Genomic DNA, 26,933 nt, shown 5'->3' with positions numbered 1-26,933 from the left:
ATTCTTCCTTGGTGCAACCACAATCTGGCTCACCCATTCAGTCGGCTCACTAACTGGCACAGTGACACCTAAGTTCTCTAGTCTATCAAGTTCAGTTTTCAGCTTTGGTCTAAGTGCAACAGGGACCCTTCTATCAGGCATGATGGTTGGCTTCACCTGGGGGTCTACTGACAATGACTGTAGACCTGGCAGAGTACCTAAACCATCAGTGCCGGTATTACTCAACATGTCACTATTACAGTCAGACTCACTCACTTTCACATTATCCACACGTTCAAATACATCTTCATTAACAGTTATCAGATCCATCTGTTTGCTAGCCCCAAGACCTAAGAGAGGCACTAAATTTCCTTCAAACACCACAAACTCCACAGAATATTTCTTACCATTTTTGGGATTTTTAATGCTTCTCCTGCACACACCCACAGGAGTCTGAACAGAGTTATTCCAGGTAGTAAGGATTCTCTTAGTCTTCTGTACATTTTTTGCATATTGTAGTGGTAGGGCATTAACTGATGAGCCAGTGTCAATCTGAAAAATTACCTCATTATCATCAATTAACATGCAACACTTAACATCTTTCTTGGGAGATTTTACAGAGTTTACAGGCATGTAATGTAATGTGTTAACCCACTCTTCATCCGAACTGGACGCCCCATGGGGCTGGGCATCTGGTTCACTCTCAGCAACCTGATGTACAGCTTTCTTTTTGAAGTTTGAGGATTTTACAGTGGCATTGACAGAGGCTTTAACACGACACATACTTGCAAAATGGTCTCTTTCCCCACACTTCAGGCATACTTTCCCTACAGCTGGACATTTATTTCTTGTAAACACATGTGAAAGACCACAAAACTTACATTTCCTAGCTACACTGTTGGAACTATGTGCTTGGGCACAACTGTCTGTCCTAGATCTGACCTTGTTCACAGTTTCAGGGACAGGATTCAACACTCGGGTCTGTGAGATGGCACTCTCTGCAGCTTTGCAGGTATCAATACACTTCTCTAAAGTCAAATTTCTTGTTTTAAGTAGCTCAGTACGAACACTGGAGTCATGAATGCCTAACACAATTCTGTCTTTCATCAGGGAAGCTTTACATGTGTCACAGTAATCACAAGTCTTTACAAGAGTTTGCAAATCTGAGTAAAATTTATCAAAGGGTTCCCCTTCTTGCTGGTTCCTTGTATTAAATATGAATCTCTCATAAGTAACATTAATTTCACCAATGGCAAACTCATCAAATTTGTTGATTATATCTTGCACTGTCCTTTCAGCTTCATTACCTTCAAACTGAAAACCATTGTATACTTTGAGGGCATCATCTGCTAAATACTGTAGGAACGTAGCTACCTGGATGTTGGGTTCTTCAGTGTGTAGTCTTGAGAGAAGAGCATACATGTTCCATCTCTGTTTGAAAAGCTTCCAGTTTTCTGCAACATTTGTCCCCAAAGAGAAGGGCTGAGGGGCTCTGACACCAGCATAACGGCGCTCACTGTCAGTGTCTGTACTCATCTTGGTGGGTGAGGCTAGTAGGTTACAGGAACTTATCAATAGGTTGCAGGTCAAAGGAGATCCGTCTACTCACAGGCTGTAGGCAGGAACATCAGTAGATTGTAGGGGACCAGTTCACTCACAAGCAGGAAGAATGTGCAGGTTCCCCAGCAGGCTAACATCCACTTCAAAATTTCGCCAGGAGTAGCAGCAGGTCATATCACTCAAATGGCTTATACTGCAGACCGCATTCTCTTCTCAGCTCCACTTCCATCAGCTGCCACCATGTTTCGTGTTCTTGTGTATTATGTCGTTTGCCGTGAAGATATAGTGGCGAGGCAGGGTTGTCAAACGAGATGGGTGGAGTGAGACAGCGGTGTTTATTCTCTAGCTTTCGAATCTGACCCTCAACACAAAACAGCTGAGCATTGTGGGTAGCTCGCCAAGCGTGGCTAATTCAAAATACATAACAGCTAGGTTTACAATGGAAGAGTTGAGAGGAAGGAAGGGACTTGAATGTACTTTTGATTTCACTTCTGTAATCCAGGAACACACTTACACCTGTGAGTGGTAACCATTTTTGTGAGGTGAACCATTTTATGAGGTGAAGTGGAGCCAACTATGGTGCCCCTGTTAACTGATTGGAGAGATGTAAATGGGTCATTCCATCGTGAGAAACGTTATATTTAGAGATAAGTTGCTGGTCTACTCTCACTTGTATTATGTAGGCAATATAGATAAATGCTGTTTGCAAGTTATACTACCAACACCTCACAATACATTATGCCATGGTCAGATTATTCATATGTTTTTATTCTGATTTTATATAAATTTTTAAAAGTGGCATGAGAAACGTTACCTCGATGCTACCCCATCTTTTACTTTGCATGAGTATTTTCAATAACTCTGTGATTTTACTGGTTAGGTCAAGAAGTGCTTTATATCAGTCATATGTCAGTGTATGAGGATCATAATCATAGCCAGCAAATTCTATTTCCCTTAAGAATTTTGTTACTGTTAAGGAAAATGTGACCGTGAGACACGTAACAGGAAAAGTGAGAAACGTTACTTGTGTCATGGCCAAGTTACGGAAACAGTCTCATATGTGAAAGAAGACTACCATGATTCCAGAGTTGCACTATTACTACTACTCACATAGTTGGAAATGACCCATCATTCATTTGTACACTGGGGCTAGGAAATTGTAAATTGGAGAATATAATTTATTCACATAATTATAACTTAATCCTAAGCATAAGAAAGTAAACTAGAAGTGAAGTAACCTTAGGAACACTGCTTCACATTACTGGTGACATAACAACCTTACTGAGAACAGACCATCAAGAGGGTGGTGACTGAGAAGCAGGTAGCATGTCCGCAGGTGTTTCTATGCTAACACCTGCTGTAGACCAAGAGGGCAGTGTGGGCAGAGTTTTAGAGCTTCCTCAGTATGCAGGAGTTTCCATCCTCACTCTTCATAGGCTCACAAGTGTCACAGCGGGGAGGGAAAATCGCGAGTCGAGGGCACACTTCACGTGAAGAGCTGCTATATCCTTTCCATACCAGTGCTGCTGATCAACTGCCCACACCCCAGCTCACAGTCACCATCTCACTTCCCTTGATTTGTACAATGGAGAAATTGAAGGAGTATCATACAATTCATAATAACTAATCACACTCCGATAATTATAAAATACAAAATAAGTATACATAAACATACTACATTTGAAAGATCCACAATAACGTATAATTTACTTCCGTGCTCCGAACAGCCTCATTACCAGTGAACTACAACTAAACTAAGTTTTAATGAAACAAACCAGAGAAACTAAATTATACCCTTTTAGAACAAAGATCCAATATTGAACCCTTATAGTCATGAATCATTCTGACATTACCCCCTGAACAAAAGAACTTGTACCCAAGTTCCAACAACTAATAATTACGTTCTAGAAAATTATATCACACACCATGGCCAGCTAAATTCCAGTTAATTTTAACATTATACTTCTCCAGGATTACATCTTCATCAATACCAAGTACATGCAAGCCCAAACAACCTGAGCTAACATCTGTCACAGAATCTGAACGAATTCCCAAACTTGAACAGCACGTTTTATATCCTTCATCCAAACGACTAAGATAATCTGCCCCTACGTTCTCAGCTCCTTTAATGAACTCTGCACTGTACTCAAATTGCTGCATGTATAATGCCCACCGCATAATCCTTGCATTGGAATTCTTAGCAGTCTTGAGGTAATGCAGAGGCAGATGATCTGTCTGAACAACAAACCCTCGTCCATACAAAAACTGGCGAAACTTTCTTGCACCCTCAAAGATTGCTAATAACTCTCTTTCAACAACACTGTAGTTCCTCTCCGCTTGTCCCAGCTTCCTGCTATGGTAGGATATAGGCCACAGTTCATTTCCATGGGACTGCATCAGCACAGCACCAATACCCACACCTGACGCGTCTGTTCTTAAAACAAAGTCTTTAGATAAATCTGGCAAATGGAGAATAGGCTTATTAGTCATTTTGTTCTTTAGAGTATCAAATGCTCTTTGCTCTAAATCTGTCCACATTACCTTATTTGGACTGCTCTTCTTTGTTAGATTGGTTAATGGTTCTGCAATTGTAGAGTAGTTTGGTATGAATGCTCTGTAATAGCCTGTTAGTCCCAAGAATGAACGAACTTGTTTTTTAGTTCTGGGGGCAGAAGCTTCAACTATTTTCCCAACCTTATCTTTCTGGGGCTGGCATATCCCATTTCCTATTCTATGACCAAGGAAATCCACTTCAGCTTGACCCACTACACACTTGGATGGATTTACTACTAAGCTTGCTTCCTTAAGTCTGAAAAATACCTGATTCAGCAATTTCAAATGCTCATGAAAAGTCGAGGAATGTACCAAAATGTCATCAACAAATATTTCTATGCCAGACATACCTCCCAACACACTCCTCATTGTCCTGTTAAACACTGCAGGTGAATTGCACAAGCCAAAAGGAAGGACTTTGAATTGATATAAACCCTTGGGAGTACTAAATGCAGTGTACTTCCTACTATCCACATGTAATGGAATCTGCCAGAATCCTTTAGAAAGATCTAGTTTTGAAAAATATCGGGACCCTGATAATTTTGAAAAGATATTCCCCTGGTCAAACATAGGCTCTGCATCAAACTGAGTTACACCATTTAATTTCCTAAAGTCTCCACAGAGTCTCACTCCTTTATCCTTTTTACGTACAACCACTACAGGACTATTATATGGAGCATTAGATTTTTCAATTATCCCTGCTTCTTCCATTGCATGAAGTTCTTTCTCTACCTCAGCTTGCAAACTATATGGTATAGCATAAGGCTTACTTCGAACAGGGGTTTTGTCAGTCAAAACAATTTCATGGGGAGGAACATTTGCTAGCTTTGGTGTACTAGAGAACACCTCTGAGTACATACTCAACAAATCACATATCTTACCTCTCTCTAATGGAGACAAAGTTACTGACAACTCTACATCTTTCCAAGACTTCTCAGTGGTTGGTATAAGTAGCAAAAGATTTTCAACCTTGTCAGAGTACTCAATAACTGTAGCAGCACTTACATCTGATTCGGCTACATCACAATCATCTGGATCGTAGTCTACTTCATATTTCTTCAGCATATTCACATGAAATCTTTTCTTCTTCCCCCTTATATCTATTACATAATTCAAAGCAGAAGGACACTCTACAATCTTATATGGACCTCTCCAGTTCATGAGTAATTTATTATGGTCAGTTGGTAAAAGCAGCAAAACTTGATCACCCACCTTGAAAGTTCTGTCACTAGCCCTACGATTATAGTAGCTCTTATCCAACTCCTGTGCCTTATCTAATTCTTCCCTTGCTAGCTTACATGTGTTTTCCAATCTCTCACCGAGATCTAGAACATAGCTGTAGGTACTAACAGTCTCAGGTGTGCTGACCGATCCATCCCAAATCTCTCTTAGTACATCCAAAGGACCCCTCACTGTTCTTCCATAAACTAACTCAAAAGGGTAGAATCTAGTACTCGACTGGGGTGCTTCTCTATATGCAAAGAGCAATGGTGCTGTGTATCTTGGCCAATCCTTAGGTGCCTCATCACACATTCGTTTCAGCATTTTCTTAAGTCTATCTATCTATCTATCTATTGCCAGACGCCTCAATCCCGTTTGGGGTGGCCACAAACAAATCACCTCCAAGTCACCCTGTCCCCCGCCATTTCACTCCCCTGCTCCCAGCTCACACCCCTCTCTCTCATATACCTCTCCACCCCATCCCTCCATCTCATCCTCGGCCTCCCCCTCCCTCTTTCCCCCTCCACCTCACTCACATACACTCTCTTCGTCAGTCTTTTTTTCTTAAGTGTACCGTTAAATCTTTATACTAAGCCATTACACATGGGATGAAATGGAGTGGTTTTAAGAGATTTTATTGACAATAACCGTTCAACTTCCCTCATCATTGCTGAAGTAAATTGGCTCCCTCTGTCAGTCAAAACCTCCTTTGGAATACCAATTCTAGAATAGATCTCCATCAACGCATCCGCCACTGTAGTAGTCTCTATATTAGGCAAGGCAACTGCTTCTGGATACCGAGTAGCAAAGTCTGCGAGAGTGAGTATATACCTGTCTCCACTATCTGCCCTAGGTGTAATAGGCCCAACTATGTCTATACCCACCCTAGCAAAATGGCTCGTCTATTACTGGCATAGACCTAAGCTTTCCTGGTTTTATGCTACCTTTATCCACGGTTCTCTGACACATCACATGACCTACACCAGCGGCTGACATCACCCACCATACCTGGCCAAAAGAAAGTTCCTTGAATCCTGTCCAGAGTCTTTTTGTACCCCATATGGCCACTCATGATTCCCTTATGACCTAATTTGAACACTTCCTTATGATAGTTCTTTGGCGCAATCAACTGTTGTTTTGTCACTCCTCTGACTGTCATCTTTCTGTATAATCTGTCCCCTTTAAGAATAAAGGTTGACACTCTTCCTCTTGCCTGAAACACTTTCTTACTTTGAACATGACTTCTTATAGAGTTCAAAGTTCTATCATCCTCTTGTTTTTTCACAAATTCTGATGTAGACACGAAAGTTTCAACATTGCTCACCTTCAGGGGTTGTTTAACTTTACTGTCCTTGCAACTTTGTGCTCTAGTAACTGCAGCAACGAGTCCAGCGTCTGATGATCCACCAGCAGTACTCCTCGAAGTTCGTTCCAACTCTGTGGTTACTTCGTCCGTTGCTTCAGTGTCAGATCTTCCACTCGGGACTCTGTTCCTGGTTAGGTTCACGTCCTCTGCGTTGTGTTGTTCAGCCAAGCTTTGACCACTGGTAGACTGTATACTTGTGAGGGAATATGGATTGTCATTTACACTACCAACAACTAAATCGTAAACTGGGGTCTTACACACAGCAGCATAAACTTTCCCTATTAACCAAGGTGTAGAAATTTCAACTTCTACCTCTGGCATCACTATCACTGCCCCATTCACCAATTTCAGTGAAACTGTTCTCCCAGTATAGTGTCTCAATGAAACTAGCTTCTCTGCTACAACACAAGTAGTTGACCCACTATCTAGCATTGCTGTAACAGCTTGCCCCTCAACCAAGCCATTGTTCAATATTAAGTTCTTATAACTTTGCCCATTCCCATTAAATCTGGTAGCTGAACCACTAACTGTCCTACTTTTAGCTTTCACAGACGCTTTTCCTGATGCAGCGGCACTGGTCTGTTTTGATTTATTAAAAGTACACTGAGCTTTTCTATGGTCTAGTTTACCACACTCCCAACATCCTTTCCAAACTTACTGTCACTCCCTGAGGTCTTTGTCTTGATTTGCGTTGTAGAGCGTTCTGAAGGTTTCTCTTGCCCTTCAGCCACGGGTTTGTTGACCTTGTTAATCTGGGAAGGGTGACCATGGGCATCAATCCAACGATCTGCCTCCTCCCCACAAACCTGCAAACTCTTAACTTCTTTCTCCTTTAAAAACATCATTAGAGCTGGAGGACACTGCCTTAAAAATTGCTCCCTTGCAACGAGATCTGCTAAATCCTCAAAGGTCTGACTGGATCCATCCGCTTCCAACCACTTAACAAGATTCCTTTTGATTCAACAAGCTAGTTGCACTGCAGACTTGCCATCACGAAACTTTGTGTCGCGAAACTATTTCCTACAACCCTCTGCTGTCACATCGTAGCCTCTCAAAAGTGCAGACTTCAGCTCATCAAAATCTGCAATGACGTCGTCAGTGAACTGGTGATACATCTCGAGAGCTTGACCTGTTAGTAGAAATGCTAAGGCAGCTGGCCACACCGACCTTTCCCATCTTGCAGCTTTAGCTACCCTCTCAAAGCGAGCCAGATATGAATCTATATCATCTTTGGCCTCATCGAAAATAGGCAGCTTAGGGGGATTAATTACGGTTTGCAACTGGTCGAACGTTCTAACCAGCAGCAGCAGCACTAGTAGCGGCCCTCGAAGCTTCAATCTGTGCCTTTAATTCTAAAATCTTTTGCTTCCTCTCTTGAGCCCGCTCCTCTCTCTGCCGATTTTGCTCTATCACTCTGTCTTCTCTTACCCAGGTCATAAGCTTGTCACCCTCTAAGCCCATTTGTTTTCCCTCTTCAGTTAACCTCTTTATAGCGTCTGAACTCATGGTGAAAATCTAAAGATTATAAACTTCCCTGTATACTGCCAACCCGCGTGCACAACGAATTAATGGGTCCCTGTTCGGGCGCCAAATGTCATGGCCAAGTTACGGAAACAGTCTCATATGTGAAAGAAGACTACCATGATTCCAGAGTTGCACTATTACTACTACTCACATAGTTGGAAATGACCCATCATTCATTTGTACACTGGGGCTAGGAAAATGTAAATTGGAGAATATAATTTATTCACAAAATTATAACTTAATCCTAAGCATAAGAAAGTAAACTACAAGTGAAGTAACCTTAGGAACACTGCTTCACATTACTGGTGACGTAACAACCTTACTGAGAACAGACCATCAAGAGGGTGGTGACTGAGAAGCAGGTAGCATGTCCGCAGGTGTTTCTATGCCAGCACCTGCTGTAGACCAAGAGGGCAGTGTGGGCAGAGTTTAGAGCTTCCTCAGTATGCAGGAGTTTCCATCCTCACCCTTCATAGGCTCACAAGTGTCACAGCGGGGAGGGAAAGTCGCGAGTCGAGGGCACACTTCACGTGAAGAGCTGCTATATCCTTTCTATACCAGTGCTGCTGATCAACTGCCCACACCTCAGCTCACAGTCACCACCTCACTTCCCTTGATTCGTACAATGGAGAAATTGAAGCAGTATCATACAATTCATAATAACTAATCACACTCCGAAAATTATAAAATACAAAATAAGTATACATAAACATACTACATTTAAAAGATCCACAATAACGTATAATTTACTTCCGTGCTCCGAACAGCCTCATTACCAGTGAACTACAACTAACCTAAGTTTTAATGAAACAAACCAGAGAAACTAAATTATACCCTTTTAGAACAAAGATCCAATATTGAACCCTTATAGTCATGAATCATTCTGACAACTTGAGCGATATATATTTCTCATATAATTACAAAATCATCTTTTATGAAGGTTACAGTAATTATCACAAAACAGTGTAAGTCGTGTATTAATGTGAAACACGATAAATTAACCAAAACATGATTCTTGTAAAGCAGGGTTGGGGGTGATGCAGCGGAAAAGAACAATGTAATTTTGAATATTATGAACAGAAATTACCTTATACAGTAACATGTAGGTAACCCTACAGCCAGTAAGAGATGTGAAAGTTACAGGATAAGCTTACCTGTATATCACAACAGTGATATAAACAAGACAAAGATCAACTACTTGCTCATCGAAGATGGAAAATTCATCCTTTTAGACTAATTAATTGAGGAAGGAAAGTTCACCCCTTTGAATGTGTGTCATTCTTGACACATGAGGAGTTGGCAATACCTGCACTGAGATCTCGTCTCTGTCCAGGTTGTCAGGAAAATGAAACTGACTATCACCCATTTTGTCAGTGCCTCACTTTCTTAAATAATTAACTTCAGACATGCCTGGCTCCTGAACTGATTCTACCACTGCAACATAATGCTTCGACAGCTTCTTGGTAGTGTAATGAACTAGTACATAGTTACCTGGGGATGGTTTTCGTGTTGCCTCAATATCAGTAGTACTCTGTGGCTCAGGCTGGGACATGAATGGCTGACATTTCTGCAAGAGATGGTGTACCTTCCCTATCACTGCTAGTACTGGAGTCAGATTGTGGGTCATAACCAGTCTCCTGAAGTTAGCACTGCTTAAAAGGTGATTGGTCTGCAGTCACATGATACAATGGTACTTTACAGTGGCCAAGAGATTTTACTGACCTGCACTGCTGAATGGATTTTGCTGCCTTACAGTTTCTACAGCAGACCTTACTGTACAGTGACCTTGCAAAACTTGCTTGTAGACATTCCGTTTTAGTAAAGCCCCAATCCCCATCATGAGGGCCCTTGCCATGATAACTTTCTTGAAAGTTCCATTTAGCAGTGCAGTTGTGGATGGCTTTGTAAGAGGTTAGAACTGCCATAGAATACCTATTCTTGAAGTGGGCTGCTTCCCTATCAGTCCACAGTGATACATGTGTAAAATGAATACCAGCAGAATTCAGATAATCAGCTGGAGTCATTGGAGACATGATGGTAAAGCACACTCACCAGCCACCAGGCAAAATCAATTTACTGTTTGGAAAGAATAAAAACTTAAAGATAACATACTAAATTACAAACACAGGGGTTTTATCATTGGACTTCAGTGCAGGTACTTTGATTTTTTGTTCAAAGGTGTGCGTGAGAAACTTTACATCATTTTCTGGTAACGTTCCTCACAGTGGGCATGTAACGTGTGTGACAGACCATATGGCTTACCAGGGTTTATTTCAAAGTATCCCAGCATTACATTATTAAGGCCATGGGATGCCTGTTTATAATATAGAGTTATGTTGGTATTCTCCAGATTGTTAGTTGTGTATGGGAAAAATGAGGAAAAAACATGAGACACGTTACTCCTGAAATACTTCCATTTAAAGGTCCTGCTACATTCTGACCACAACATACAGTATATGTAAACAACTGTAGTGTCAATCACAACTCAAATAGACACATTTTCAGTAAAACACAATGTCAGCATTCCAAACAATAACATACTCTGGTCAATGTTGTTAGGAAAGTTGCTATATTCAGCACTGGTTTTTCTTTGGTGACATAACGTGACAGTTTTTTATGCAACTTCCCAAATTGACAGTTTAGGCTCTCTTTCTCTTCAGATTCATAAAATTCAATGATTAAGCTTTAAAATAACGTATAATTTATATACTTTTAAGCAATTCTGATTTTGACACAAAAGGTTGACATCTTCATGGAATTACCCAAATGTGACATCCATCCAGGAACTAACTTTTACACTATTCCCCGCTGTCAGCCGCAAGGGAATACAGACTCAGTGCATGGGAAGGGCAGTTGCTTCCCTGCAGTTGATGGATCTGCTCATCTAGACAGACAAGGGTTGATCAACAGCAACAACCCCTGGAGTGTGATATAGTCAGATTTCTGTAATTCTTTGTATTGGAAGGCAGATTAATTCAGCATATGGTGACATTTTTTTTGTCCCTTCAATATGTAAACTGTAGCCAGCGTATACTGTATGTGGACTTCAGACTGGGGTACTGCATTTTTATTATTATTATTATTACTATTATTATTATTGACTCTCAGATACGTTTATGTGAAGCTACAGAACGTGGTCAATGTTTTTGGCATATCATACAGAGCCAGGATTCTGGGGGCTTGAATGGTGAGCGAATGGAAGCGTGGCCCATTGGATTGGGCAAATTTGGGCTGTCTGGACATTGCTACTCCTCACCCTGCCCGGATGATGATGATGATTATCATTATAGCAAGGAGGAATACTTGGCTGCCAAGCGTAGGGCTAGAAGAGAGGTATACAGGGTGAAGTCTGAGTCACCGAGACTTTTGTTTGATAACCTAAATAGTGTGGAAAGGAAAAATATGATATTTAAGGTGATGAAGTGATCAGATGAAGAGGGATAATCAGGATATTATAGGTGAGCAGTGTGTGAAGAATGATGAAGGAAGGATAGCGGTGAACAGTGGGGATATTAAAGATGCATGGAGAGAGCATTATAACTGGTTGTTGAATGAGGAGTTTGACTGGGACAGGGAAGGTTTGGAGCCAGCGGATCCAGTGTTTGGCCCTTGGCCTTTGATTGATGCTGCTATTGTGAATGAGGCAATAGGCAGGATGAGGGTGGGGAAGGCAGCAGGTGTGTCTGGGTTGACTGCCAAAATGTTGAAGGCCTCAGGAGATATAGGGGTGCGGTTAGTCACTGACCTGACAAATATAATTATTTATGAGTGAATGCCACTCAGGGATAAGTGAGGCTGGTCACTCTCATCTTAAATGTCGAGACTAACTGCCTAGCCCCGGGCTCCTACGCTCCTCATGGGGAAATGTCGGATTGGATGATGAATGGATGGTGTTGTCCCAGATGATTTGCTAAAGAGTGTAGTTGTAAATGTGTATAAAGGGAAGGGTGATGACCTGGAAAGAGGAAATTATAGAGGTATAAAGCTTTTAGATCAGATAATGTAGGTAATGGAGAGATTCTTAGAAGGTATGATTAGAGAGAGAGTGAATGTTGATGAGATGCATTTCGGGTTTATGCCAGGTAGGAGGACCACTGATGCCATATTCATTGTTAACAGCTTCAGGAAAAATATATTGGTAAGAAAAGGGATCTGTATTTTGTTTTTGTTGATTTGGAAAAGGCCTTTGACAGAGTCCCTAGAGAGGTGGTGAAGTGGGCAATGAAAAGGCTTGACTAGGAGGAGTGGCTGGTTAGGGTGGTTATGGCTATGTATGTGGGTGCTCGCACCCAGGTAGCACCCAGGGAAGAGTGAATGGAGATTTGAGTGATGAGTTTTCCGTGAATGTTGGTGTGCATCAGGGGTCAGTTTCGAGTCCTATGTTGTTTATCATGGTACTTGAAGCCCTCTCACATGACTTCAAAAGCAGATTCCTGTGGGAGATGTTGCATGCCGATGATTTGGTGTTGATTGCAGAGAATGAAAGGGAAGCGGAAGAAAGATTTAGGAAGTGGAGGAATGGTATGGGGCACAAGGGCTTAAGGGTAACTGCAGATAAAACAAAAGTGATGATATCTAGGGTTGGTGGCGGTACTGTCAAAGACGAGGGAGAGTGGCCATGTGCAGTTTGACACGAGGGCGTGGGAAGTAATTCCATCTTGTGCGGTGTTTGTGATAAATGGGGGTGCAAGAGATGTAGTGCTGTCAGAAGTATACTGTGAGATACTGCTGATTTTATGTGTACAGCATGTCGGGGAGAGCAGATGGAGATTGTCAGGCGTGAAAGGATTGATCTTGCTGGTGAATCTCTTGAGAGTGTGGAAGAGTTTTGTTATTTGGGAAACATGTTGTGTGCTGGAGGTGGGGCCGGAGCTAGCACTGTGGCTAAGGTGAGAAGTGGTTGGAAGAAGTTCAGGGAGCTCTTGCCTCTCATGACATTGAGAGGACTCTCCCTACGGGCTAAGAGGTCTTTGTATGCAGCATGTGTTAGGAGTGTCATGCTGTATGGTAGTGAGACCTGGGCAGTAAAGGAGGAGGATATTCGCCGGCTCAGACGTACAGAAATGACAATGATCAGGTGGATGTGTAGTGCGTCCCTGCATCCAAGGTCTGGGGGGCCTGGGTTTACGATGGAAGCGTTGAGAGGTAGGATGGGACTGGAGTGTATTGGTGTTGTGATGAGGAGAGGTAGATTGAGATGGTTTGGACATGTGGAGAGGATGGGGGATGATAATTGGGTGAGGAAGGTGAGAAGTGTTAATATTGGGGGTGGGGTTACGAGGAGTAGACTGAGAAAGATATGGGACAAGGTCAATGTGACCTTAGGGTTAAGGGACTGAACAGGGAGGCTACAATGGATCGTGCAGCGTAGAGAGCCGCCATTAGGTGATCAAGGCCGATGCATGCAAGAATGTTGGAGCCTTTAAAAACGAAAACGAAAACGAATTTAAAAACGAAAACGAGACCTGTAGTCAGAGAAAAAAAAATCACAACAGTTTCAGTTATGAAGCCTGACCTCCAGTAAATTTAAACTTGCTAAAGTAAGTGCAAAATAAATTCAGATTATGTCGGAGCAGCGCTAATGAGAGAGATCAGTGTTTGGAAACTCCCTGTACTGTTGTTTGGAGATGATACTGTGTTGTTAAGTGAAGATGAAGGGGAGCTGCAAGGCTTGGTGGATGAGTCTGGGAAAGTGTGTAAGAAATGGAATCTAAAGGTGAATGTAGGGAAGAGTAAAGTTAAGGTCTTTGAGAGAAGTGAAGGCACTGAATGTACAGTGAGGTGAAATGAGGAGGAAATGGAAAATGTGAGGGCATTTAAGTACCTGGATTGTGTAATGAGTAACAATGGAAGTTTAAAGGGTTAAGTGCTTGAAAGGGTGCAACAGGAAAGAAAGGTTGCTGGTTCTCTGAAGGCAGTAATAAGAAACAGAGAAGTGAGCATGGAAGTAAAAGAGTTGCTGCATGACAGTATTGTGATACCAACTCTAACGTATGAAAATGAAGCCTGGACCTTGGTGGTAGGACACAGGAGTGAGAGCAGTGCAAATGAGTTATCTGATAGGAGCATGTGGAGTCACATGGAAAGACAGATTGACAAATGAGGAAGTGAAGGAGTGTTGTGGTGTGGATGTGGATGTGATAGAAAGCGATAGGAGAAATACAATGAGGTTGTTTGGCCATATAGAGAGGATGGAGAGCAAAAGACTGACGAGAAGAGTGTATGTGAGTGAGGTGGAAGGGGGTAGAGGGAGGGGGAGGCCAAGGATGAGATGGAGGGATGGAGTAGAAAGGTATATGAGACAGAGGTGTATGAGGTGGGAGCAGGGCAGTTAGATGGTGGGGGAAAGGGCAGCATGGAGGTGATTTGTTTGTGGCCACCCCTTACAGGATTCAGATGTTTGGTAATAGATAGACAGATCAACAGGTAACTGTTCAAAAGGAAGAATTATATAGTACTCACATGTGGATCAGTCATTTATTTTTCCAGCTTTTCCTGCTATGGGTAAAATTTTTCCAATCTGAAATAAAGAAAAACTCCCTTAAGCTTATTCAGACTCTAATGCTCTGAGAATAAAGGCCATAATTTTAAAAATGAGAGAGAGAAGGTTACGACAGACCTCAAACATTCCGTGATCATTTGTGGAGCATCTTTCAGTATAATACATAGTGTGCCTATATGTCTTATTCCAGGGCACAACCAACAATGAGGCAGGGTTTGTAACAGCCACTGACATATTACCCCCTTCAAGGTAGAAAGAATGATAGATGACTAGAAAAGCCCTTGGTGGAAGTACCTGATCAAAAAATCTCTCACTGTCTATCAGGAAATCAAACTGACACACACATAAGTGGGCTTTCATCTCAAGTAGACATTAAACCATTAAATCCACATACTATATAGCTGAACAGCTGATTAAAACTAGGAGCTGCAAGAATATTACCATATAACCTTAACTTCATTAATGCACATCTCAGCAGCCAAGTATTAATCTATTCCATTACACCTTAGTATTCACTCATGTTATCTATAAAGTTTTTAATATCTACACAGTTTACATAAATAACATGCAAGAGAACAATTCCATCACTGTTAACTGTCTTGTGCACCTAAACTCCATGAATCCAGGAATGTATTTCTATATTATTCATCCCACCTTCAAACTGAGACTCTGAACTGGAAGAATTTAATATAGCCTCCACCAACATCTTCACTAACAGACGATCTTCTGACGAAAATCATCGTCACGAGGTAGCAGAAAGAATGGTTATGTCGTTGGATTCATGGGGTTAACATTATCATCTGTATCATATCAGTACTGTGTATCTTTTTAATATCAACATATCAGGTGAGCAATAATAATAATAATAATAATAATAATAAAATCAATAAAATGATAAAAACAATAGAGAGTGTATGTGAGTGAGGTGGAGGGGGGAAGAGGGAGGGGGAGGCCGAGGATGAGATGGAGGGATGGGGTGGAGAGGTATATGAGAGAGGGGGGTGTGAGTTGGGAGCAGGGCAGTGAAATGGTGGGGGACAGGACGATGTGGAGGCGATTTGTTTGTGGCCACCCCAAATGGGATTGAGGCGTCTGGCTATAGATCGATAGATAGATAATAGCCTCATCTATTGATTCTCAAAAGTAACAATTCATCCTAAGTAATTCCCTAGCACTCAAAACATGTTTATACCTTTAAAAGAACAGTGACACCACTCGACATACAAAGCAAACTACACTTGCAGAAATGGCAGCTACTAAACCCTGTAATAACAAATTAAAAACAAAGAAGGCAACAATAATGAAGACAAACTCTGATGAAATTAAAGGAGACTTAATGATTCTGTTTTTGTCTGTGGCACAGGGACACAGGTGCGGGAGTTAAAGATGAAGAGGATGACCCCCCAGTGCAGGGACCAATGCCCTTCGAGCCTGACGACGCTCCCTGGAAGAAAGAAGAGTCTGGCATCAGGAAGCTGTGAGTTGATATTTCTCTCTCTCTCTCTCTATCTCTCTTTAGTACATATACAGTATATATATATATATCAATCAATCAATCAATCATTTCCTGTGGCACCCCACGGGATGCATAGGGCCTCAATGAACTCTCTCCACCAATATTTGTCTCTTGCCATCTCCTTCAGGTCCCACCAACACTCCTCTCCTGCTTCTTTTTTCATTGTCCTCAACCAAGGTTTCCCTCGGCCTACCTCTACCTCTTCTTCCTCTAGCAATCCACTCTGGCACATCCTGTATTAAACAACCTTCTTTTCTGTATATGTGCCCCAGCCACTTCCAGCGAGACAGTCTCACATATTCATTAACTGGTTCCACTCTCGTAATATCCCTTACTCTTTCATTTGTAACTCTGTCTTGCCACTTTACCCCAAGAATCCTTCTCAGTATTTTATTCTCAAATCCTAATACTTTCTGATCTGTTGCAATTGTACTGTACCATGACTCATGCCCGTAAATTAAAATGGGTCTAACCATGGACTTGTAAATTTTCACTTTAGTATGTACTGAAAGCATATTATTATTCCAAACAGATTTCAACATTCCAACAGCTCGCCAAGCCTGTCTAATCCTCTCCTCAGTTTCATTGTTTAATGATCCATTAGATGATACAATCGTTCCCAGATATTTAAAGTTTTCTACATTCTTCACCACATTATTCCCAATTACACAATCGATTTGGTTCTCCACGTTCATATTAATAATTTCAGTCTTTCCACAGTTTATTACCAATCCCACTTTTTCTCCTTCCTCCACCAGACAATCAAGCACCCTCTGCATCTCGTAAATACTTCCGCAAATCAGTACAATATCATCAGCATAGACCAAATCCATCAGCTTCTTATTTTCGTTCCAGTTAATTCCTGCACCTGTTCTCCTTACAACCTTTTTCATAACATAATCCATAACCAAAACACACAACAATGGCGAAAGAACTCCTCCTTGAATCACTCCTGACCTAACTTGAAATGGATCACTCAAAGAACCACCCACCATTACCTTACAAAAGTACCTTCATGCAGGCTTCTAATAATATTTACAAACTTTTCTGGTATACCATAGAATCTCATAATTTTCAACATAGCTCCACGTGAAACACTATCAAACGCCTTTTCAAAATCCACAAAACACATGTTAAGTGGCATTTTCATCTCATTAGCTTGTTGCATTAGATGCCTTACAATAAAAATCCGATCATTACAACCTCGACCCTTTCTAAATCCCGCTTGTTCTTCTCTTAAAATTTTATCAATTACTGGTTCTATTCTGTTCAACAAGAGTTTAGAAAAGACTTTTGCAACTACAGGTGTCAAAGTTATCCTCCTCCAGTTGCCACACACACTTAAATCTCCCTTTTTTGGTATTTTTATAATCACTCCATTTTTCCACTCTTCTGGAATTCCACCATTATCCCAAGCCACATTAAAAAGTTTCAAAAGTGCATTCATCAACTCGTCATTTTCCACCTTAAGCATTTCAGGGAATATTCCATCCTCACCTGGAGCCTTAAAATTCTTTAACTCCTTTATAGATTTTGCTACCTCTTCCAAAGTTATATCCCCTGTTTCTATCTGCAAATCTTTCTCGGCTGGCAAAATGTCCTCTTCAGCTGGGATTGGTCTATTTAGAACAGATTCAAAGTGCTCTTTCCATCTTCCTTTTATATCCAAATCTTTAGTCATCAAATTACCATTTCTATCTCGTACAGGTATTTCCTTCCTTCTCTTTTCAGTCCCAGTTAACTCCTTTATGGCTTGAAACGCTGCTGTTGTGCTCTGACCGTCATTTCTACTTAATTTAATTTCTGTCTCTGTCGCCTTTTCATCATATAGTCTCCTCTTATCACGTCTAACGAGTCTTTTTACTTCAGAATGTAAACTCCAATACTTTGCTCTAAGTACTTCAACTACCTGGCCATCAACATGTTGTTCTTCACTTCTTAATTTAGCCTCTTTCCTTTTCTGAATTACATTCCATGTTTCATCTGACATCCACTTTTTCCTTCTCACTTTTCCCTTTTTCTTAATAGTAACCTTAGCACTCTCATGCAAAACCTCTTTTACCTCTCTCCACATTTGATTAATATCATTGTCTTCAGATTCCATCAAAGTCTGCAGGACTAGAAACTTGTTTCTACTTTCGCACCGAAACCTTTCCCTCGTGCTCTCATCACTTCTCAGCTCATCAAAATCATAATTATTACCTCCTGTACAATTACCATTAACGTTTCTCTTAAGTTTTATTTTAATCTTTGACACAACAAGTTGATGATCACTACCTATATCTGCCCCCCTCCTTACCCAAACATCTTGCAAATAACTCCTATGCCTTCTGCTAATTGCAATGTGGTCATTCTGGTTACAATATTTACCACATGGTGAAATCCAAGTAGTCTTATGTATTTTTCTATGCTCAAAGATAGTTCCACCAATTATAAGGTCATTTGCCAAACAAAAGCTTGCAAGTCGCACCCCATTTTCGTTTCTTATACCAACACCCTCCTTACCCATACAATCTTCAAAGCCATCCCTACTACTGCCAACAATCGCATTAAAATCACCAATGCAAACTAACACATCATGTCTTGCCACTCTATTCACTACATCCTGCAGCTTCTCATAAAAGTCATCCTTCATTTCATCAGCAGCCTCATTTGTCGGAGCGTACCCTACAACCATACTGATATTACCATGGTCAGATTTTAAGCGAGCATAAAGCAAGCGCTCATTAACTGGTTCAAACTCACATAGTGCCTTGCAAGCATCTCTACTCAGCAGTAAGCCTACTCCTTGGTAATGATTTCCATCACTCCTACCAGAAACCAACATAGTAATACCATCTTCCAAATTCATTTTATCAGCTCCAAGCAACCTCGTTTCTGTCAGAGCACAAATATCCATCTTGTATTCCTTGAACACTGAAATAAGTTCTTCCATTTTACCAGCCTGATTGAGAGTTCGAACATTCCAGTTCCCTATTCTTAAGGTTCTTTTTGGATTTATGAACTTATTTTTACACCATGGGATTCTTAGCACCCCCTGCCCACTTAAGGGCTGCACGGAACTGAGGGCCATTGCTTCGTCACCAGAGTTCATAAAGATTTCTTAAGCAGTAAAATATTTTACCCTGGAGCCAATGCCAGTGACTCGCAGGAACCAGACAGTGGAGAGAGGAAATTAACTAAATGAAAGTAAAATGCACAGGGTTTGGACAGACAAAGTACTAGGGAAAGAATGAGAGCAAAAAGAATGTAGATAAAAGTGTCCCTTTTAGTCGCCTCTTATGACAAGCAGGGAATACTGAGGAAGTATTCTATCCCCCTTCCCCAGTATATATACTGTATATATATATATATATATATATATATATATATATATATATATAATATATACAGTATATATATATATATATATATATATAGATAGGTAGGTAGGTAGATAGATAGATAGATAGATAGATATAGAGTACACAGTACTGTTTATATGTACTGTATGACCCCCAATGTCTACTTATTCACGAAATCGTCCATTTTCATATGTGTTTATGAAATCTGACTTAAAACTGATGCTATTCTCACGATTTATCTGTTTCCATTAATTCTAACATATCATTTTAACTCACTAAACAATAATATTTTGAAACTGTCTGATTCTGTCACACCTCCACTAGAAGATGAGTTTTCTTCTGATGTTATTCCTCATAATCTCCCATGTCTTGATCACTTTGGGAACCTCCCTTATGGTGGAAGGCTGTAGGAGAAATGCCTTGAGGTTCACTGGTGATTTATTTTAATTTGTCCTTTTATTATTTTATTTTTTATTTATTTATTTATTTATATTTCTTTGCATGAGGATTGATGTAGCAGTTGATCAGTCACAAACCTTACCACACCTTAGCTAAAGCTAAGAAAAATGAATATAATTCTGCTGCCAGTGTACAACCTAGTTCTTACACATCTGTTTTCCTGTGTCTTTTATGTACAGGCACAACTTTGCACATCTGTGAGGATTGTGGCATTCACAACTTTACTTATTTAGCTCATTTGTGAGGATTGTGGCATTCACAACTTTACTTATTTAGCTCATTTGTGAGGATTGTAGCATATCCTGCAGTACATTATGCACTAAACAGGCATTTCCTTAATGACTTCTGTGTTTCAGCACTTGACAACTTTTATATTTAACAAAAACACAGCCTTTGTCTCCTCTCCCAGTCTAACTTCATAGAGTTTTTTATTTTTTTTAATGTATCTGTCTCTGGACATGGCTGTTATGCACATTTCCAAGGCCTAGAAGCCCACCTACCACACACCAGATAGGGGTCATCAAATAATCATACTATCGACCACCTCTGGGGCATTACATTCAGCACTGGTATGATAGTGAACATGTATTTACGATGTCAGGGGGTCTCGTGGGAGAGCAGTGAAAAGTATTATGGAAGCCAAGATCCTCAAACCAGTCTCAGCAACAGGTGGAATAAAAAACCACAACCACATACAGTAGTTCCTAGCCCACTGCTTTATCTGTTCAGCCACCATCACCACCTACTATCAGTCCCTGACCTGGTTTACCCTGTGAACTTTTCACCTTTGGCCTGCTGGGACCCTTGGGTCCTGCCTGACACCAACGGAAACAGAGGGGCATGCAAGAGGCAGGGCAGAGGGCAGGCAGGGTGGTGAAGGCAGGATTAGGAAACTGGTGAAGGGACAGGAAGGGTGTTTGTGTCTCTCAGCCATTCCTCTGCCCGTCTTAATCACCATCATTATCTTAACGATCCATTTACTCTGTGGCCAGATCCATTTCTAACAAATACTATATCCAGCTCTTCCAGTTCAAAAAGTCATCCTTAGTTGAATGTAGTTTTATAGAGGCAACAAGAATAGAAATTATTAAATTTCCCTTGGCTGACTTGTGTAACATGCCATACGAAGGTTAAATCCCGAGTGAATGAAACCCTAAGCATGTTCAAGGATGATGCTGGATATTATTAAATTTTAGTGGGTACTCTTGTGGAAGATTCTGTCAGGTTGATAGGTGTACAAACTGAGTTTTAGATGCATTAAAAACAAGATTATTTTTACCCCAGTCAGAGATACAAGCCAGGTCAGACATTAGGAGTGCCATAGCCTCATCCCTTGTTTGTTGAATTAACTGCTGGGATGGACGTTGCGGGAACCGAATGGAAAGGTGAAGGGTGGAATCATCAGCATACGAGTGAATAGGGTTAGATGTACAGCGTAGAAGATCAGTGATGAGTAAAAGGAAGAGAATTGGTGATAGGACAGCCCTGAGGAAGACCACTGTTAATAGATCTAGGAGAAGAACGATGGCTGTCTACAACAGCAGCTATAGAACGACCAGAAAGGAGGCTGTAGATGAAGGCACAGATGGAAGGATAGAAACCGTAAGAGGGCAGTTTGGAAATTAAGGATTAGTGCCAGACTTGATCGAAAGCCTTTGAGATGTCAAGTGCAATGTTAAAGCTTTCGCCAGTGTCCCGAAAGGAGGATGACCAAGAGCCTGAAAGGTAGGTGAGAAGATCGCCAGTTGAGTGTCCCTGACGGAACCCATACTGACGATCAGAAAGAAGGTTGTGTTAGGAAAGATGCCTTAAAATTTTTCTATTAAGAATAGACTCAAAAACTTTTGAGATACAGGATGTTATAGCAATTGGATGATAGTTTGAGGGTTGGGAATGGTCATCCTTCTTTGGGACAGGCTGAATGAGAGCAAACTTCCAGCAAGAAGGAAAGGTACAAGCTGAAAGACAATGGTGAAAGAGTTTACCTAGGCAGGGTGTAAGCACAGAAGCACAGTTCTTGAGGACAACAGGAGGGACTCCATCAGGCCCATATGCCTTGTTAGTACTGAGGCCAGTGATGGCAGAAAATACATCAGCTGAAGAAATTTTAATGTCAGCCATGAGGAGGTCAGAGGGTAGAAGTGATGGAGGAACACCCATCAGAGTAGAAAAGAGGAGGGAAGGATGATGAGGTAAAGTTGTTAGAAAGGTTTTTGGCAAGGTGCCAGAAGGAGCGGGAAGAATTCGAGTTGGAAAGTTGAGAGCATTTAGTGCGGATGAAATTATTTTTAGCAGAGCGAAGAACAGACTTAGTACGATTCCGGGCAGAAACATAAAAAAGATGTGATTCAGGGGTGGGTTGGCGCTGGTACCTTTTATAGGTCCGCTCCTTGTTGCGGACAGCATTAGAACAAGCGTGATTAAACCAAGGCTTTGTTGCATTAGTCAAAGGGTATGAGAAAGGAATGTATGCTTCCATGCCTGAGAGAATAACCTCTGTAATGCGCAAGGCACCCTCAGATGGCTCACGGCCATGGAAGCAATAATTATTCTAAGGAAAATCAAAGAAGTACTGCCTGAGGGCCTCCCAATCTGCAGCTCCAAAGTGCCACAGTTGCTGTTTCTTTGGAGGGACCACAGGCTGTACCGGAGTGATAGGACAGGTTGAGGTAATAAGGTTGTGATCGGAGGAGCCCAATGGAGAGAAAAGATTAACAGTGTTAGCAGAAGGATTAGTTGTAAGGAAGAGGTCACGTATGTTGGAGCGCTCTCCAAGGAAGTCAGGGATACGGATAGGGTGCTGTACAAGCTGCTATAGGTCATTAAGGATAGAAAAGATGTAGGCTTGTTCACCTGGTGGCTCAGTGAAAGGAGAGGAGAGCCAAAGGTGGTGGTGAACATTGAAATTTCGTAGAATGGAGATTTCAGAGAAAGGAGAAATGGATAGAATGTGTACCATCGTAAAAGTAAGATAGTTTAAGAATTTTTGATAGTCAGTAGAATTAGGGGATAAGTAAACATCACAGATATATTTAGTCAGAGAATGACAGGATAGCTGAAGCCAGAGAGTAGAGAATTCAGAAGAATCAAGTTCAGGAACAAGAGAGCAAGATTAGTCGTTGCATACATGTCAAAGGGCCTCCCATTCCCTTCAGTGTATCAAGGTCTTTGTTTCTCCAATGATCTACTGCAACATTAGCAATCTCCATGTCTTGCAGGTCCTGCTGCTTCAGATCCTCTTGCAGCATGATTTCTGGTGTCCTTCCTTCTTTCCTGATGCTGCTGCCATAGTTCCTGAAAGACCCTGGTTGTCTTGGGTCAATGAGGTCTGAGGATGTGGCTGTCACCTGTGCTGCAGATGCACTCCCAAGCTGTTTGGCACTTCTTCATGATAGCTCATAGTTAACAAAGCCCACACTGCACTCTGCATTCAGGTTGTGGACTGATGCCTTCTCCAACTTCTTTGGATCCATCTGAGTGACACAACTTTCTGCAGACTCGTCAGTCCTCAAAGCTGAAGATATTGCTCTTCTGCCTCTGAAAGCCAGTAGCCAGCTTGGGAATGATCGTCTTCAGGAGCTTGATTACCTCAGGTTGGAATGAGGTTGCAACTTCGAGTATGGCACTGCAGATGTCCTCATCATACATTGTATACTGGAACCTTTCCTCAGAAACAAACTTGAATGCTGGTTCCTCTGCCTGCAACAAAGTGACTGGCACTACATCCCTCGGTTCTGGCACAGCTGTTGATATGCTGGCATGATCTTGCTGTGTGTTGTTTTTCAGCAGATGTCATCAGAGACAGGTGTGGTTCAACCAGATGAAGTCCAAGGAGACCACCTGCACAGTACATCACCTTCAGGAAATCCAAATCCAGGCCAGCTGATTGGTAACATGTTCATACTACTGCAGATAGGATGCCACAGTAGCCAGATGGTACAGACTGATAGTGCCGGTCAGTGTCAAGTGATTGAATGCTCATCCTTGAGGCTGACAGATGGTGGGGCTGTGTGGAGGTCAGATTCATGCCACTTGTTCCATGATTTGTGATCAAAGTCATGATAAGTCTTGTCATGCAGTCCAGGGCTTGTTAAGTGACACTCATTGTTGCTGTTGTTGCATTGACAAGGAAGTTGAGTAGATCTTGTCTCTACCTAGTGTGTTCTCTATTTCATCCCACTGCGTGGTAATGACCCTGTTGAACATCAGAGTTGGTGCTCATTACATGTTCAGAGTCCAGACTCTCAGCCACAGTTCATCCACTTTGATATTGTGTGCTGTCTGGGCTGTGATCACAAAGTCAATTTTCTTGAACAGAGTTTTGGCTGCAACACCACTTGCTGCCTCCAGAATTTCCAGGACTGCCACCCAGAGAGCAGCTAAGTTCTTTCTGGACTCTGAAGCAATGCTTAGTGTGGGCAGTGACCTGTATTTTCCGTTAATGGTGATACCCTGAACAGAAAATGACCCAGCACCCTTCTTCTTTGAGCCATCATCAGAATAGGTCACCACGACTTATCAGAGTTCATGATCTTGACTGTCTCATCTAGTGTGCACACCTCAGTGCTCTTGCCTGCTGCCCTGACACTCTTGGATTCTGGCATGGTGTCCAGATCAGTGACCTCTGGTTCATTGTGTGCCTTCCAGTTTGTGTCAAACATGTGGTTTGCAACTGTGATGACGGCTGCTACGGCCTGTGCATCACACATGTGGTAGCAGCTCTTCAGTTTATCAACTCCTAATACTATGGTCACACTTTCCTTATGGTCTCACGGATATACTGGTATTTTTGCGGCAGCACATCACTTAGCTGAGAGCTGTGGAGAACAAGTGGCGCCTTTTTGAGTCACTTTCACCCATACTGATACCTTCATCACTGGAAGGGAAAGTTCCACCTCCATCTGTATCCATACTCTGGTGATCTTCCTCTGAGTCTGACTGTTTACTAAAGTCAAACGAGGCAATTGGCTTGCTCAACTCTTTCTACATCTTGTCTCATTCTGTCAAGGGCCTGCAAGTCCTTTTGTCTGCGTTCCATTGTTTTCATCCATTTACGATCAATGAAGTCTTCACAGTACATCTTTCTCTGGGTTCTCTGATCTTGTAGAAAGTCCTACTCCATGTCAGTCATTCTCACCCCATATTTCTGTTCCAGCTTCTGGCATATTATAGGGTCCTGGCAGAAGATATCAAAGACCTCTTGTGCATGATTGTTGAAAGTGTCTGCCCTCTTGACAAAACTGTGGTTTTGTCTCTGTTTCCATCTCTGAACTAGAGTCACAAAGTCTCCATAGAGCTTCAGAATGTGTTTATGTGTCTGGTGTGGATGGTGTAGAGGTTGCAAAAGAGCCAGTGTTCCTGAATAAGTTCTGCAAGCAGCTGAGCTGCTTCATCTTTGGAGCGATAAGTTTGACCAGCTGGCTTAGGTGACAGCAAATACAGCATGTTCTGTATGACATCTCTTCCTGTCAGAAGAACCCCTTGTGAAAATTCTGCCTTCTCACATAGTCCACACTACAGAGTGTTATCCTAGAATGTGATCTTGTAATGCCAGTAGCCATATCTACATACTAGTACTACTGCTGCAGCTTTTTGTTCACTAGAAGGACTTGAAAAAGAAACTTAAGTATTATTAAAACAGTAAAATTGTTGTTTTTGGTGTGAATTTGAGGGTGACAACTTTCAAAGATAATGTACAGGGGGGTTATCATCATCTGAGAGGTCAAATGTTGGTATTTTCTGATTCAGCTATACTGTTTACATAATCTGAAAGGGGCACTTCCCAGTATTGGGGTGAGCCATGGTACAGCCAATGTTTTCTAAGGACTGGAAGCTAAACAAGTGCCAACCTAGCTGGTTACCTCCCAACAGTTGCTGGAAGCTATTAAGAAAAAATTTGAGATATGTGATAAGTGTTGTAACTGTGCGAGTCATCCTGGACCTTGACTATGTGTGGTCACTCAGTAGAGATTACCGAGTGACTACTTATGGCTGTGTGTTCTCTGCCTAAGAGTGATGACTGTGACTAGTTACCAAGTGTGTAGCCTCATTTCACTCATGATAGTATCTCCCAGGGTTGATAGTCACCATCCATCTACCAGAGTTGTTTTGTAATAGTGTCAGCTATATTCTTATCCCCAACTGTACACATAATAATGGAGAATATGATAATATCCTTTGATGTGAATCCACTTTTTGTCTGCATGTCCAGTATCTCTTCATGACAGTGTTAATATGATTCTAATAAATGTCATGCATCCTTTACTGTGTGTTTTTTAATAATATTGGAATATTTTTACAAGGGACGTAGAGGAAAGAGGGAAGCAGGGGAAGAAGGAAAGTAAGAGAGGCTAAAAGAGAGATGAGGATTCAAGGGAGAAGGGTACAGGAGAGAAGGGAAGGTAAAGAGGGAGAGAGAAGGGAAGGTAAAGAGAGAGAGAGAAGGAATAAAGAGGAGGGACAAAGATATGGAGGGCAAAGGAAAGACAAAGAGGGAACAGGAGACTAAGAGGGAAGAGGGAGCAGGTGAAAAAGGGAAAACGAACGAAAGGGGTAAGCAGGGGACGAGGTGAGGGAAAGAGAGAAGGGAGGAAGTAATGGAGAGGGAGAAAAGGGAGGAGAAAGAGTCTAAAGTGAATGGAGTGAATAAGAACTAAAGGGAGAAGGGTTGTTGCTGCCAGGGACATCAATTCCTTTGGTCTGTCTGTGTCTTATATTCAACTGTCCCTGTGTGTTTCTCTAGCCATATTGATCAGTCTAATTGGCTGTCTGTCTGTCTGTCTGTCTATATATCTACCTATCTACAGTACAGCCAACTTTGTATCTACTTACCTGTCTGTATATCTATCTGTTTGTATGTATCAGTGTGTGTGTGTGTGTGTGTGTGTGTGTGTGAAAGTTTGTATATGT

Source organism: Coenobita brevimanus, unplaced genomic scaffold, assembly GCF_032717465.1.
Source record: "Coenobita brevimanus isolate Jiangsu-jjx unplaced genomic scaffold, ASM3271746v2 jjx.HiC_scaffold_2590, whole genome shotgun sequence".
NCBI lineage: Eukaryota > Metazoa > Arthropoda > Malacostraca > Decapoda > Coenobitidae > Coenobita > Coenobita brevimanus.
This window is presented reverse-complemented; position numbering follows the sequence as displayed.